Here is a 16,684-nt window from a genome sequence, read left to right as displayed (position 1 = left end):
GTCTCTTGGTCCATCTTTTATTCATAGGGGAATAAATTATTATGGAATTAGTTAATCAATCTTGACACTTATCTGAAAGAATTAATCAATCAGTTCCAGGGTTGTTTACCAGGATGTTCTCTCCAAGGGACCAATAAATTATACATAAATACCTGACAGCAATTACTGGGAATGAGGTAGGGTTGCCAGACTCAATTGAGGATGGGACTCCTGTGCCTTTAATTGCCCTGCTCTCTATTGAAGCTGGCAACCTTAAGAGAGGCTAGCAGACATTGGCTTGGAAACTAAACTTACCATGTCCGAATGGCCGGGGACCTTACTAGCCAAGGTGCTACCTTCCTCCTTGTGATGTATTGTCTCAGTTCAGGACCTGCCCAATCCAGATACCAATAGAACAAAACAGCATGTTGTCAAACCAATGTTATCGAAGAGGACTTCCTGGCGGTAGGTCTTCCTTGATCGAAAAATAGCCTCAAACACATTGACCGTCTAATAATGGTGCAAGAGTAACATCAGTGTATTTGCTAGCACAATTATGTAGAGAAACTTGGTAAAAATGGAGTAGAATAGGTTACTAACTGCCTGCTAATTGCAAAGAAGCGTGAAACATGCCCTGACATGAATTAGGTTCTGTTGGAACAGATTCAAACCAGTATATGTAAGACCAGGCCCAGGTAGAATTTCATTTGTGCATTTATTTATTTATTTATTTAAATAAATATGTATAAACTACCTTCCAAAGCGGTGTACATCAAAAATTTAAATCACAAAATATAATAAAATAAGAGCAAAAGTAAAACTCACAGTTAAAACCACATAGCACCATATACACAACAGCCCCAGTAGAATCCTAACTCCATTGTAGGTCAAGGTAAAGAAGTGAGTCTTCAGGGCCTACTACAAGGAAAGGATATCAGCACATGCAGGCACATATACTTAAACTTATTTTTAGAAAAATGGGGGGTTAAGAAAAGTATTCACAGAAAAAGTGGATAGAGCATTAAACCCAAAGCCAGTGCTTACAGACTGAGGCCATAGCTAGACCTAAGGTTTATCCCTGGATCGTCCAAGGGTCAAACCTGTTCATCTAGGTGACACACAGGGGATCCAGTGCTCAGGCAGGGGCGAACCCTGGATGATCCCAGGATAAACCTTAGGTCTAGCTGTGGCCTGAGAGAACACTCACAAGGACGTGATCTCTGGACCTAGTCAAAACACTAGGTAGGTAGAAAACAGGATTCAAAAACTACTCCCAGATGCAAAAGGGGTGGGCCAAATTTAACATGTTTTGCCTGAGAATATATTTTGTTAATAGGAGATGAGTGTTCAGTTCTTGTCCTCTCTCTTCAAAGACTGCCTCCAGCAAAAAGGTTCATGCTAATCGTTCAATACCTTGTCTTCTGCCGCTATCAGCAAAGTCTTCCTCATGAAAGATCTCCAGAGTTTAAAGACCCAATCAGATGCAAAAAAAAAAAAAAAAGATCCAAGAGAGCTGTGTGTCCATAGTGTTAGCATTCTGAAGGCGCAACTTGAATGATCCTCTGGTTTTCCACCCTGCTCTTGCTGATGTGAGCAGCTTTCTTTTATTGATGGAAACTGCTGCTTTGCTTACAACAGTGGCAGTGCATCAGAAGCAGAAGCAGCAGCAGCCATAGAATACAGATACCCAGGGAAGCATCCAGGTTGCTCCTTAGAATGCCCTCGTTAGGGATGAGCGAATTAGCAATATTCAAAATTGCCAGGACTCTCCAAACATTACTTGCCGCTCATCTTGTGCCTGATTCCCATTCACTGCTCGCTCTCTCCACGTACAGGGGATTTTCACAAATCAAGCAGAAATCGAAGGGGAGATTTCCACAAATGAATGGGCATATTTTTTGATGAGATTCATTATTGCATCACGGGCAATTAGTCCCAGGCTTGCATCACAGACATGTGATGTTCCCTCTACATCCTGTTGTGGGGTGGAGGTTTACAAGGCAGTGCAGGGCCAGCGTACTCTACCCCCTCACTAGTTCAGAGGTCCCTCGGGATGCAAAGGAGGCCCCCCGCTGCAATACAATAAGGAGGTTGTATTTCGCTTCATCACAGACTTTCGTTTGGGTGTTATGGAGCATGCTGCACATCCCATCAAGGAATATTTTCAATCCAGTGAGAGGTATATAGAAAACCCCTCCCACAGTAGACTGGAGAACTTTGGAACATAGGAAATCTAGCACATCTGAGATGTAGGCTAGATCTGCACTACTGCTTTATAGCAGTATTGAAGTGCACCAGTAACTGATGGGACACATTGTACATACCACCTTCATGGTGTTATTTCCTGCTTTTTATGCCACATTATTCAGATGTAATTGTGGCCTGAGCTAGACCTGAGGTTTGTCCCGGGATCATCCTGGGATCATCCCTGTTCATGTAAATGACTCACAGGGGATCCTGGGAGCAGGCAGGGACAACCCCAGGACAATCCTGGGATAAACCTTAGGTCTAGCTAAGGCCTATGTGTCCTACAAGGTGTAAATGTGCAAGAGAGTATAAATGCACAAGAGCGATCATAACGATTTGACACAAAATGTCCACCTGGCCATTGAGCCAGGCTACAGAGCGCTATGCCATACTACCATCTTGCATGGGCCAAGGTCTCCAAAGCCAGGAAGTGGCGTCCAAGACAACTCTCTCTCTCTCTCTCTCTCTCTCTGTGCCTCCCCACACACACACTGGAGTCTTCTCCGAGTTTCTGGAGTGATCCCATCATCTGCCAGAAAGCAGTTGGTCCTAGGTCCTGCGAAATGTCTCTGCCCCCATTCCACTATATTGCCATTTTCATGTCTGGCAAGCTACTGTAAGAAAACAGCAGCAATAAATCACTACACCTTGGCATACAGTTAAAGATTTTATGTATTTAGCTTTGAAGATCTTAGCCATTTTAGATTCCAGGAGCTCTGGAAAACACTTCCCGTTTGATTACACTGTTATTATAAATCTACCTGAAAGCAGAGGCACTTTAAGATCTTCTACACCTACAAGTAAGTTACACTATCATTGTGTTTTGTTTTTGCATGTCATACTTCTACAAATCACAGGTAAGAAAGAGAGAGACTTACCATATAATTTGTTATGATAATGAAGGCATACACTAGTCAGCTATTACTGGTAAATAACTAGGGATCCTTTCATCTTCTGTCAAGCGTAGTGGTGTGGATTATGGCCCAGAAAGCTGCTATCAGCTCTCTCATTTCCTGTCACACACACACACACACACACACACACACACACACACACACAGCACGATGCAGAGAAAACAAATGCCGGTCTGAGTTGATAGGTGTCTGATCAAAGGGCCAAAAACTGTCAGAAACCAGCAAGACTTAGGAACCCAATTGCTCTTCAGTGCACACCTTGCCTTTGATCTATGTACAGTGTACACCGAAGATTCTCTTTGGCTAAAAGCATGAATAAGCTAGGCCTGTAATCTGGAAGGGACAGCATTACCCTTTCAGATAGTCCAGTCACTTTGGCAACCTAATTATTGCTGAGACACGGTGAAGAAAACATTCTGGGAAGTGTATTAAGAGAAAATATTTCCATAAACATCCTGCTTCAGACTCCACCTGGTGAGGTTTGTTTTCTCCCACCCCAGAGAAGATGAGTAAACAGGAACCAAGACCCGGTTCTGTATGAAATGCAAACGCTAAGCTAAATATCAGCGCTTTTTTAAAAAATGGAGACAAGGACTGCATAGTCCGAAGGAAAATCTATTTGGAACATCTGATATGCTGGCGGTGCAGTCTGACATGGCTGCGAAAACACAGATGGGGGCATTTGGGGTGTTTTGTAATTATTTTTTAAGAATATCAAACCAAATAGTGAAGAAACATTAATGTTTAACTCTGACTTTAAATTTCCCCCTTTTATTAAGGGTTTCAGAAAGCATGCATTTAAGAAGGCTAGAGTGTTTCATGTTGCTCCTGCTGAGGCTACGGAGACACTAACTTCATTAAGTAGTCAAGCTGATAAAGGACTTTAGAAGAATATAGATCCTGTAAATTATAGCTGAGCTAAAAGTGCAGTGAACCTACTCAACAAAGCTATTATTACCCAGCCAGGTTTGCTAGGAACATTATAGAGCCTTTTTTTAACAACAACAACAAAATAAACTCCAGTGAGATAAGTAATAGAAGTATCTAATGTAATAACAAACACTTCCCCCCAATGACATTCACATTCCCTGGGGCTGTCTTGACGGCGACGCATTGGCTCTGCGAGCCCCCCAAACCCAGCGCTTGCACTCCTATGGGATAGTCCCCACACTGAGGAGCAAGTGCGGTGTTTGTATCAGAGGAGAAGGTGCGGCGACGTCCCGGTGCACCACCACCCGGTGCCCCGCCGCACCACTGCACATCCGCCTGTTCCTGCCCTTGTTCTTTTACCTTTTTTCCCACCTTGGCTTTCCCTGCCAAGCATTTCCTCTCGCCACACCAGAGGAAGTGCGGAGGCACTCCAGCGGCCATTTGGCTCACTGGCCCACCCCTTCCTCCATGTCCCGGCCATGCCTCCACCGCGGCTCTGGAGTGGCCACAGATGGCAGATGTGCCATCGTCGCCTCACTCCAGAGAAAAAAGTCAGGGTAAGTCCCTGTCTTTTTTATTTTGGAGCTTCGGGGGAAAACCCTGGGATGGCTCCGCATCGTATATACAACACAGTGCCACCGTGGAGCCACCCTGGGGCTTTCCCCCGAAGACACCCCACCCCTGTATGCTTGATGCAGGAGTAAGCAGGGCAAGAACATAGGAAGCTGCCATATTTCAAGTCAGACCATCGGTCCATCCAGCTCAGTATTGTCTACGTTGACTGGCAGGGTTTCAGGCAAGAGTCTTTCCCAGCCATGACAGAGTATGAACCTGGGAATGTATGCACTTTATCACTGGGCAGAGGAAAAAAATCAGTAGGTACCAATTTCTTTCAATCAAACCAAATCAGATTGTATTTTACATGATTCCCACCCCCCCTCCAAATACTGGTGATATTATAGAAGATGTTGAAAAATGTGGAGACTAGGGACTAAAAATGACAGGGTCAGATTCAGGATTCAGCTGTGCTGAAAATTTCAATTATTCCAGTATTTCGTGGGGAGTGGCGGGGGGGGGATGAAAAATCTGGTGAAAGAGGCTGGGAGACGCATGAATTTTGGAGAGTTTTCTCCAGGCAAAAGTGTGAGAAAAGGTCATGCCTCATTTGCACGGAGAGAAAAAGTTCCCGAAAATAGGGGCAGGATCCAGCACAGCGCTACTTTCTTTTAGTCTTTTCTTTCTTTTATTCTTTTAGTGCCCACCAACTCACAAGACTCTCAAAATTCCAAATGTGCCCACCAACTCAGAGGTGAAGGTCCCCACATAATATCTGAAGAGGGCTTTCGTCTCCATCCAAATTGAAATCCCATTGATTTAAACAGGACTTAAAAGATGTGCAATTCCCCTGGACACACTAAAAGATTTTCTCTAAAATGGAGCATAGTATTTGCAACCAGCGTGCATATCCCCAAATATTATAGGATTACAAACATACTGAAGACAAGTATTTTCCATGTTGTTGTAGTATGAAAGAGTGTAAAAAAAAAAAAGATCAATGGTGCAACCTTATACATGCCAACTGAGATGCAAGTGAGTGCGATTAGGCTTACTCCCAGGTAAGTGGGTGCAGGATAACAGCCTGAGTTATCCACCTTTTTTCAACAACAAAAATGTCCAAATGACACTGATGAGACTATCCAGTGAGCTGTTCTCCATCCAGAAGTAACTCCTTGCACAACTGAATCTTAAATTAGAAGGCAAAATCAGAATCAAGTGCTTAATAACTAAACTCAATATTCAAGGCCAAAGTTTCTGGGCTGTCATCCAACCAGAGACATCCGTGGTCTCCCAGGCTGTGCCAGGGCCAGAAATGACTGATGTTGGCTGTGCAGTTGGCCAAAACGTTCAGGAGGTTGGTCAGTCTACTGCCTAAGTCCAAATTAAAAGGTTTCTCTGTGTGTGGTGGGACACACAGGCAAGAACAGCTGGTAAATGAAGGCTTCAGAACATGGAATGACTTGATTGTGCTATGATGGTGCCATCTAGAGGGCTGTAGAAATCATTGGCCCTTTGTGCTAGGTTCTGTACACAGGAAATATAAAGAGACAGTACGAGGAGAAATAAAGTAGCAGACTGAGCCGATTAAGGTCATGTGGAATTCCAGTCATAGATTAAAGTCCAACTTTGTTGTTCCTAGCACAAAAGTGCCACTCCACATCTAAATGAACCTCTCTCTCTCTTTCCATGGGTTGCATCCACTGTTAGAGTAGACCCATTTAAATGAATGGGACTTAAGTTAGATGCAAATATTGGATACAACCCAATATTTTCAAGCTAAGCAGTATAACCCATAAAATGCCATCACATATTACTATCAGTCCCACATAAAATGCATTTAGAGTTTTCAGTTCGGTGGTAGAGATTTAGCACAGATGATATAACAGAGAGAACGTACATATGGTGGGTGGAGAGGTCAGGATTGTGCTTCCTTATCCAGACACCATCCTCCATGAGTTCATCCAGCCTTGGAGAAATTGTGTTTCCACCCATCCTGTGCCAATCGTGGCCTTAAAGTCCCTCTTAAAACATTGGATTAAGAGGGCCTTTAAGGCCATGACTGGCACACAGGGGAGGCAAAGCGCACTTTCTGGGGCTTCCGTAAAGTGTGCAATTCCCCTGGCATGCCATTACTATGCCATTAGAGGGCCTTTAAGGCCTTGATTGGCATTGGGGGAGGGAGGCATATCACACTTTCTGGAGCCTCCAGAAAGTGTGCAATTCCCCTGGACACACTAATGTCATGCCGGGGGAATTGTGCACTTTCCAGAAGCCCTGGAAAGAGCGCTCCACCAAGCACTCAGCCAGGCCAGCTTCCAGAACAGAGCTGGCTGAGCAGCGCCCAGCAAACTCGTGGGGCAAGCACTCTGCGAATTCTCTATCCCCTATTCTACACAGACCCTAAACTAGACTTCCTCAACCTGGTGCTCTCCAGATGTGTTGAACTATAACTCTCATAATTCTGTGCCATATTTGGCTTTTTTTTTGCAGAATACACCTGCATATGGGGCAATTCTGTAAACTCCAATAGTGCTTGCAGAGCTCTGACAAAATTTTCAGTTGCACCTTACGTTTATGCAAGCAGTTGTGCAGACATAATGCACAACTAGTTTTAGAAGTGCAATATACAACCCACTGCACAATTGGTGGTGCAACTGCACTTGTGCAAATGTTAGTTTAGTTGCATTCTCCTCTTGTACATAGTTCGGAGACTAGTTTCCATTAGCACAACATCATCTGCACTACTACGTCAAAACGTGGCCTAAGGTGGGGTTGCAATAACAACAGTGCCAACATACAAATCTATGGTCAAATAAAATTTAAAAAATGAAGAAGTGGGTTCCCAAATGTTTGGCCTAAAGGTGGGTCCCAGTCTGTAAAGCTTGAAGACTACTACTTTATGGCAACTCATAGAAGATAATAACTTGCGCACATAATAAAGATGAACGAAACCAGAGTTCTTGAGTTCTGTGGAATATTCTACGACTAGAACTTTGAAGGCCAGGTCTCTGCAGCAACTGTGAAAGGGAGGAATCTCCAGACAAAGGCCACCACTACACCAACCAGGATACAACACTTTGAAAACAGTCTATGGAATGTGTCATGGGCCGCAACAGTTAAAAACTGTTATAAAGCAGCAGTGCCCAATGTTAGGCTATGTCCCCTGGGCCAGGATAGTAGCCACCAGAATGGGCGGACCAACTATTTAAGAATACTGGCCTTTCCCTCTGGAAACCTCCCATTCTGAGAAAACATTTGCTTTATTTGAAATTCTATGGAAACCCTCCTCCAGAGGAACATTGGGCTGAATTTTAAAAACCAAATCTTATCTAGCTTATAGCCGCAAAATAAGTTTAGAAGTATTTGAGGGTATTATGGCTTAAGAAATGTACTAGTCAGCAAAAAATTGTAGACATTTTACTGAGTTTCCATGTACGCATTACTTCTAGCACACTGCATTATGCTTAGATTTCTGCTCTTGCACCACAGGTACGTATTAACTATCTCCTGGAGACTAAATACCAGAAAACAGGTCATTTTTTTCAAAAAACATAACATGGCTTTGGTTTTCAAAGGAAGACGGAGGGAGGAAACCTTATTTCTGTGTGCACAGGTGTGCTCAGACAGACTAGAAAATTGAAATCCAATTTTAAAAGGCAATATTGGAAACAATTTGAACAGGTTCTGATGTTGCTACGGCTGAAATAACACAAGAAATGACTTGAGGGGCTATCTTTGCATTTTCACTCCAATCTGTTCAGCTGAAGCTATCAATATGGACTGGAGTGGAAAAAAACAAACTCACAGGTTATGTCATTTCATCCCTAACAAATGCCAACATTATTTCCAGCCATACCATTTAAATAAAACATCCTCTCAGGAGGAAAAAGAAAAAAGAAACGAAAGAAAAAAAAGAAAGAAGCAAACATAATGAATACATTTAGTATAAAACAACACCCTTGGCCAAATGCATGCTTGGGACAAACTGGTTTGACTTTCAAAGAATTATGCAGCGGAACATAATTGGATTCCATGTGTATAAGGCACAATTTAAAGATGAGATATTATTTTCTTGCACAGGAGAAATCCTAGACAAAATTTACTCCTTTTCTATAGATATATACTTCACACACTCTCTTATACATACACATACATACACACATTGTTCAAGGCATGTTCAATGAACCTGCATTGTTGGGGAGAGTCTCCCACACATGACCCCTTTGTTCATTGACTGGTAAACTCTGCCACAACGACACAGCCCTCCCACAGTGAATGTTCATTTTGTGTAAGCACACTTTGTATGGCTGAACAGGGTTAGAATGTAGAGCAAATACGGCTTCTCCAGGGATAAAATATTAGCACACTCAAAGCATGAACGATGGGAAGGATGAGGGATCCATTAAGACTCTTGAAATTTGTTGCTAAATTTATACATCCCAAATCTAAACACAGACCAGAATGCTGTTTGCTGCCGAAATCCATGCATTTGCGAAGTTTGTGATGCAGTTGAGTTCCCAGAATGATTGTCCCAGGGATCTTTTGTGGGGGAAATGAATTCAGGTAGTTGAATTCGGGTGCTTTTTCAGGGATGGTGCATGCTGAACTTTGTTGCCATGGGGTGTGGGCTTTCCTTTAGCCGTGTTTTCTCTGTCCTGTTTTATTTTGTCATGATGCAGAAGCAGCAACAGCTCAGCACCATCCCCACCTCACCACTAAAAGTAAAACACACACACCCAGTGATGTTGGTGAATTTCAGTCCACCAGGGCTAGATCTACACTACTGCTTTATGGCAGTATTGAACTGCACTGGTAACTGTTGGGGCACAGACACGTTCCATACACTACTTTCATAGTGTTACTTCCTGCTTTTTATTCTGCATTCATAATGATTTGACACAAGGCGTAAATCTGACCCAGGAAATCACAGAAACACACGTGCGTTTCCTCCTTAGAGTTGTCAATTCCAAGGGGCATGTTGGTCACACATCTGGTGGTTAATATAAGCTTTTCCAGGATATTACAAGTCCCTGTCTATCTAGTTTGGGCAGAGACTGAGATGGTGAGAACTAAAAGATGTGTGTGAAAGCCACCCCTGAATAATGCCTTCCAGGCCACATCTAGACCTAAGGTTTATCCTGGGATCATCCAGGGTTCACCCCTGCCTGAGCACTGGTTCCCCTGTGTGTAACCTAGATGAACAGGTTTGACCCCTGGACAATCAGGGATAAACCTTAGGTCTAGCTATGGCCCAAGGCCATTTCTACACCAGCCCAAAAATGCAGGCAGGTCACGGCCAAGTCCCTGTGCATTCAAATGATGCATAGGGACTCCCGGGAGGAAGGAGGGACGAGAATGGATTTTCCCAGGGATAAGTACTCCCTGGGAAAACCCGATTCTTCCTACAGTCTTGGGATCGTCCCGAGACCACAGGAGGTGTGGCCGCCCATCCCGGCTTCTTCCCTCCTCCTCACCAGTAGCGGGGATCAGTAGAGGGAAGGAACTGGACTGGGAGGAATCGTGAGTGGGGGGAGCGGGTCGGGGCTTTCTTTCTTTTTTTAACTTACATTTAGTTGGAGCATCTCCTTTAAAAAAAAATGGCGGGCGTGACGCGCTCCTTCCTCCTGGGATGGTGTGCCCGCAGGGGAGGATATCGTGATCAGGATATCGTGAGATCCTCCCCGCTCCCTTCCTCTACACCAGGGTGGTGTAGAAATGGCCCAAGTCTCTACACACAATCCCAGGTACGTCCTTTCCTTATTTAGACCATTTGGAAAACCCTGCAAGAAGGAAGACAAACACCCTTCATTTAAAGAAAGAGCAGGAGATGATGATGATGATGATGATGATGATGATGATGATGATGGAGAAGGAGGAGGGATGAAACTTGTCTACCTCTAGAAGTGCAATGTGGTGTTGTCTCTACTTAAAAATCAAACAATAATTGGGCCATATGTTATTATCTGCATTCTGCCCTGGGATGAGTAAGTCCACCTAAAATATACAATAAAAGTGAGCAAGAGATGAACCAAGTCTTATGCTACTCACTTTCTTTCTAAAGTCTAATTCAGCATGAAAGATTATATTTGTTGCAATGCAGAAACTGGTGAAGACAGCAAGAGTTTTAGCCGACCTGGCAGTTCCTATAAATTGAAGGATTATATTTTGGTTCTGCAGATTTTGCTATGCAAAAACTGAGCCTTTCCATGGATTTTGCAAGCTTTTATAAAAAACGAATCAGGGAATGGGGGATTCCATAGGCATCAGCAAAGAGGAAAATAAAGAATGCATTTCCTTCCATCTCGCATTTGGTGTGAAATATGCTTGAATTAAAACGAAAAGCATAATATTGCTTTCTTATCTATGAGCAAAACAGTATTAGGGTGCTGGTTTTATTTCAAAGGATAAATTTAGGTTAGTAACACTTGAGAAAATAAAAAGCATGCCCTGAACTGCAAAGTTTAGAACACTTTTCACACATCCCTTTGACTAGAGTAGTGTTAGGCTCTGAGAAAAAGCAAGTGCAACAAAAACAGCAACAACAACGTTTGCTAAGTTCAAAAGGATTTGGTGCTTGTATGTCCTGATCCAATCAATGGCTCCTTGCACATGTGGAAGCTTTGACATGTATACAGTGATTCTGATGCACAGAGGCGTCCCTGTCTGTTTCAATGATGGGAACAGCTCTGTGCAATATGTCGCTGTGTCTACAGAGACACCACAGACTGCATGTGCACATCATTAGACCATCCGTAGAAATTCAGAGCAGGGACACAGAATTAGGGAAGGGGAAGAAATTTATTCAGTCCACATTTTAATTAAATCATCTCAGTAGTTCATTGCTAGCAAATTGAATGATGTCATCAAATTGAAATGTGTAATCCAGTGATAGGCAATGTGATGCCCTCCAGATGTTTTGGACTATAAGATCCATTAACCAGCCAGCATTCCCCATGGTCAGGGATTCTGGGAATTGTAGTCCAAACCATCTGTGGAACACCAGGTTGCTAACCCCTATAATAATGCTCCCTCCCCCTTAGGTTTTATTCATATGGTGTTTCAGTACTCCATTATATGTTGAATGCCTATGATTAATTTTAAAAAATTGTTTTCCATTTTGAAAAGTGGTACCATGGACATTCTGAGAACTACAATTCACAAAGAAATACTGAATCCTGCTTTTTTTTAAGTTGGGGGTGCAAAGGCTGGTAAGCATCCAAGATAGGCCCTCGAAAAGAAGAGAGACATTTCAGGATGCAAATATTTTTATTATTTTATAACAAATGTCTCTTGCTGTTGCCAGTGAATTACAGGAGACATTTGTTAGAAGAATCTCTGCAGACTTTTTTATAACCCCTTGAAGAAGGCTCCAAAATAAGAAAAGAGGCCGAAACACATCAGGCTTTCTGCTTTGCAGAAGCAAAGTAGCTTTTGACTTGGGCCATGTCTTTACCAGGGAGTTATCCCAGGGTCATCTCTAGGTCGTTCCTGTGCATCCAAATGATGCACAGGAGATCTCGGGGTCAACCAGGGATGACCACAGACTTTCCTCAGCATAACTGAAACCAGGGATGTCCTGGTTTTTCGGTGGTCCTAGGACAACCCCAAGGACTGCGGCTGGTGTGGGATGGCCTCCCAGGTCCTAAAATGGGCATGGAGCTGTGCGGAGTGGCTCCATGCCCATGGGGGTAAGGAAACAGCAATTTCACCATCCCTTGGAAGGCGGGGGGGTTGGGCATGGAGTTTGGTAGGGGGGGGTCCTTACTTTTTCACCGTGCATGGATCCTCTTTTTTTTAAATGGCACCTGCGTTGTCCCTCTTCCCTTCTGAGACTCACATGGCAGTACAGGTGCTGGGGGAGGATTGCAGAAGCAGGTAAGTCCATGATCCTCCCCCCTCCCTCCTGCTACACCCTTAGGTGTAGATGAGCCCTGAGACTTTTCATTTTAAACTACTGCTTGATTTCTTGGTACAAAAAAATTTTTAGGACATTGTAAATATGAACTTATGTATCTCACACACAAATAAGGGTCAGAGTGACGAAGAACCATACTGATATAATCTTGTTATGTGCATCCCACTGCTCTGAGAAGTTCCAGGGATACAGTGCTTACCCGAGTTTTGGATAGGGATACTGTGAGCGTCAGCTTGGGTCTGAGAATTCGCTGGGCAGCCCCCTGCTCAGATCCCTGGACCTGGCTTGCAGATCCATGGGGCATGCCCATGCTCGTCGAGTGCCACACGGTCCATGAGCACCCGCAGCCGCCCGCTTCTCCTTGTGAGCTAACTGGAAGCTGATATTTTCAGTAAAAGCTGGGCTCCTGGAAGTGCGCCAATCCGATATTGCACACAAGGGTTGCCATAAATGGCCATTTCTGCAAGATTCGAGGCCTAAAGGGGCTCTTTTACAGAAAATGCCAGCTTGCAGCTGGCTCACACACAGAGACAAGCGCCGAGCAATCCAGGGGCTCACGCGGCCCAGCTCATGCAGGCAAGTGGCTGTGGAGAGGCCACGAGCACCTGCCGCTGCACACCCAGGTGAGTCCATCCATCCCTAGTTTTGGATTCCTTTGGATTCCATTTTGTGCTGCTGGCTTTTCCTCAGCTGTTTCATTCAGATATGAGGGGACAACTCTGCTGGGATCTACAAGGCAACAGAACGAGAAGCATGTTGGGGTATTATCCAGATTTTCATGAAATGGGCTTTGGTTTGCCAGGCACACCCGAAGCAAGAAAAGTGGAGTATACAGCACCTAAAAACCCACTTTCATGTGTCATATGAAAGTGCTTCTCATTCTGGGTGGGCGGAGTAGAACTGAACGCCATCAAACCTGTTCAGCGAATGAGAGAGGCTTTGCTTCCTGCACCTTTCCGCTCTCCTTGCTGTTACGGTGCTCTGAAACAAGGCTACATATTCTGAATCGCCAAAACAAGCACTGCGCAATTGCAAAGGGGAGAAGCATGACTGCTGCGATTTTGAAGCCCTTTCAATAATGGAAAATCGCTTTGGTTCCTGCTTCCGTTCCACATTTGAAACGAGCTGAATTACACAGAAGGAGAGCAACGACCATGTGGTCTGTAAATTGAAACTTCTGAGCTCATATGGTTCAGTGGGACATCGCCCCCTAGTGGGTGTTTTGTAGCACACGTGGCAGGAAATTCCGATATATTTTTCAGAAGAATCAGGTTTTCCAAGGTTTATTTTAAGCAGAATAACAGAAGGAAGGAGCGGGAGATGTGCAAGGGGAAGGAGAACGGGGCCAGGGGGGAGATCGCGAATGGTGGGGAAGGAGATTTTTTTTTAAAAAAACCTACTTACTGTTCCTGGCTCCTGCGCTGCTGCTGCTGCCGCTTTAAAAATAAATTAAAAATGGCAGCCACGATGGCTCTCCTCCAGAGCTCGTTGCGGCTCACGTGTGAATAAGGGCGAGATCTCACGTTATTCATAACGCGAGTTCTGCCCTCCACTCCCCCGGAGCTCTAGCAAAGGCCTCAGTCTGTTTACTGACAGCTCCCAGAACCCTGTGGTTCAATGGTCACATGTGCATCCCCATAGGTTCCTGCCCTTCCTTTGCCCAGAGCACATTGTGATTTGAAAGGGGGCTGGCAGTATGGTTGAAAAATTGATTTCTCAGTTTTTTGTATTGATTGCAGCCATAACTCACAAACCACTGTAGGTTTTGCCACTGATAGAAGCAACTAGATTTGCCAGAGAATCTGTTTGAGTCTTGCTGATGACCCAATTATGTTCCTGGACTTAACAATGTAAGGAACCACATGGCAAAATACCGAAGGGTAGATTTGGCCCAGGGTCTATCAGTCACCAATCGCTAAAGAAATGTGTGTTGCATTTAGCGTGGATATTGTTGTTTTTTAATAGCATGATGCCTGCCTTTGATTGTGGCCACTGTGTGCATTGAACTCAAACTGATCTGTAATCGGGGGTGGGGGGTGGGGAGTCGAGCTATTCATGAGATTGGCCAAATAAAGTATGTTCAACTCCACCTTTAAAGGCTTTATGGCTTATGCCAGAGCTATGTATGAATCAGCACAATTAACTTTCAGCATCCAGGCTTGAAACTTTTCAGTTGTATTCACAGTGTAAATTAGGCACTATGAATTATTCAGTCTGCTGCTGTCCTGTACCCTGTAATGCAAGCAGGCCTGTTCTCACCCTGCTTTGGCTATTACTTTCCTTACTGCTGTAGGCACCTTTGGATGACATGTCTTTCACAAATCTGACAGGCCATATTTCCTCACTTCAGGAAACTGTGTGCAAAATATCTTTCAGAACTCAAACTACTCGCTCTGCCTGCCCATCTTTGACAACCAGATGAATTAACAAATGTTCTGATTTGCCTGACGGTGGGATTTCTGTTGGCACTATATATTGTATCATTCATTAGAAGTACCAACAGAATCTAAGTTTTTCAGATGGTCAAAAACATTTTTTTTCCAATTTCACAAATGATTTAGCAACTGAAGTCTTCAAAATGGTGATAAATTGTACCTATGGAATCTTAATCTTCCACATAGCTCTTAAAATACAGATGTACTATGCCTTTTGGAATACTGCATCATTTCATTTTATAAGTGAATCCCAGTTTATCCACCAAAGAATAAAAAGAGTCAGGTTTCCGTTCTGTCTGCCATAGAAAGGAATTCAATGGCGGGTGCAGCTTTTACATTTAACATTGCTCTTTCGGTTGCATCCTCTCATAGGGCTTCTCCACAGTTAGCAAAAATCCCACAGCCTTATTGGGGCTTTGACTTCCGGAGTCTTTGCAGGTTTAAGGTTTGGCACAATACACACGCTCTCCCCCCCACCATCCTTATTTTTGCAGATTCCTTCCCATATGTTTCATATTTACTGCCAGTAGATGCTGCTGCTATATAGCATGTTTTTCATTCATAACTGCATTATTAGGGTTTTATAAAATGACGATTTCCATTTGAAAATGACGAGAGAGACATCCGATGTTGATGACATCATGAAAAGGACCCACAAACTTCCTTGAGTGACCAATCATAACCGTGCAATAAATTGCTCATATGGAGAAGCTCTTACAGTCCAGCTAGTCTTTACATTGCTCATGGGGCAAGATGCTAGACTCTGCCCATATGTAACTTCAAAATGCTGCAGTTTCCTCCTATATGGCTGTCCTGGGAAGCGGTGACCCATATCAGTCACAAGACAGCTGTTCCTGGCAAATGGAAAAGACCTTACTCATTGTTTTTTTAAAAAAAATCTTCTGGTGTTCTTCCTCAATCTTCCTTGTTTCTCCACCTCTCAAATGCTGGGGAAGGTTAGTGGTAACAACAGGAAGGAGAAAGCTCCACCAGCCAACAACCTACCTTCTGCTAACTGCTTTGCTAAAGGGGAGTCAGATATGGTTCCCTCCTTAGGACCATAGGAAGCTGCTTTATTCCATGTGAGACTATTCATTCATCTGGTTCAGTATTATCTGCTTTGATTGGTAGCAGTTCTCTAGGGCAGGAGTCCCTGACCTTTTTGGCCCTGTGGGCACATTTGGGGGATTTGAAAAATTGCTGCCACAAAATGCCTTATTAGTACATCACCGCTTTGGCATCTATCTGTCAGGTCTGTGGATCTTATTCAGCAAAAACATTTGGTGTCTATTGGACACCACAACATCTCTTTAGTAGGGGATTGTCTAATTTGGCTAATTGCTAGCGATGCAATATAGCTAATGCTTCTTTTAAACATAGGTTTTAGCAATGTCTAGTAGTTGCTTTTGGGGGGGAGGTTATTACACAGATAAATTTTGTACTGGAACAGTCTTTAACGTTCACTGATGTACATGCTCTTTTAAATTATTTACTTGTTTCATGGAATTTAACAAATGATCAGCGTTTTGACAGCTAAAAGACTGATATTACCATATTGGATGGATAAACACTCATTTCTGATAATGGAAGGGATTGAGGATCTTACAGTGCTGTCAATATTTAAGTGGACCAGAAAAAGGGGAGAAATGTTTCAGGATGGTGTAGACAATTTTATTGGGCTTGTTCACAATAAAATTGTCTACAGC

Source organism: Elgaria multicarinata, chromosome 4 (assembly GCF_023053635.1).
Source record: "Elgaria multicarinata webbii isolate HBS135686 ecotype San Diego chromosome 4, rElgMul1.1.pri, whole genome shotgun sequence".
In the NCBI taxonomy this organism is placed as follows: Eukaryota; Metazoa; Chordata; class Lepidosauria; order Squamata; family Anguidae; genus Elgaria; species Elgaria multicarinata.
The sequence above is the reverse complement of the archived record's forward strand: the minus strand, read 5'-3'. Positions refer to the sequence as shown.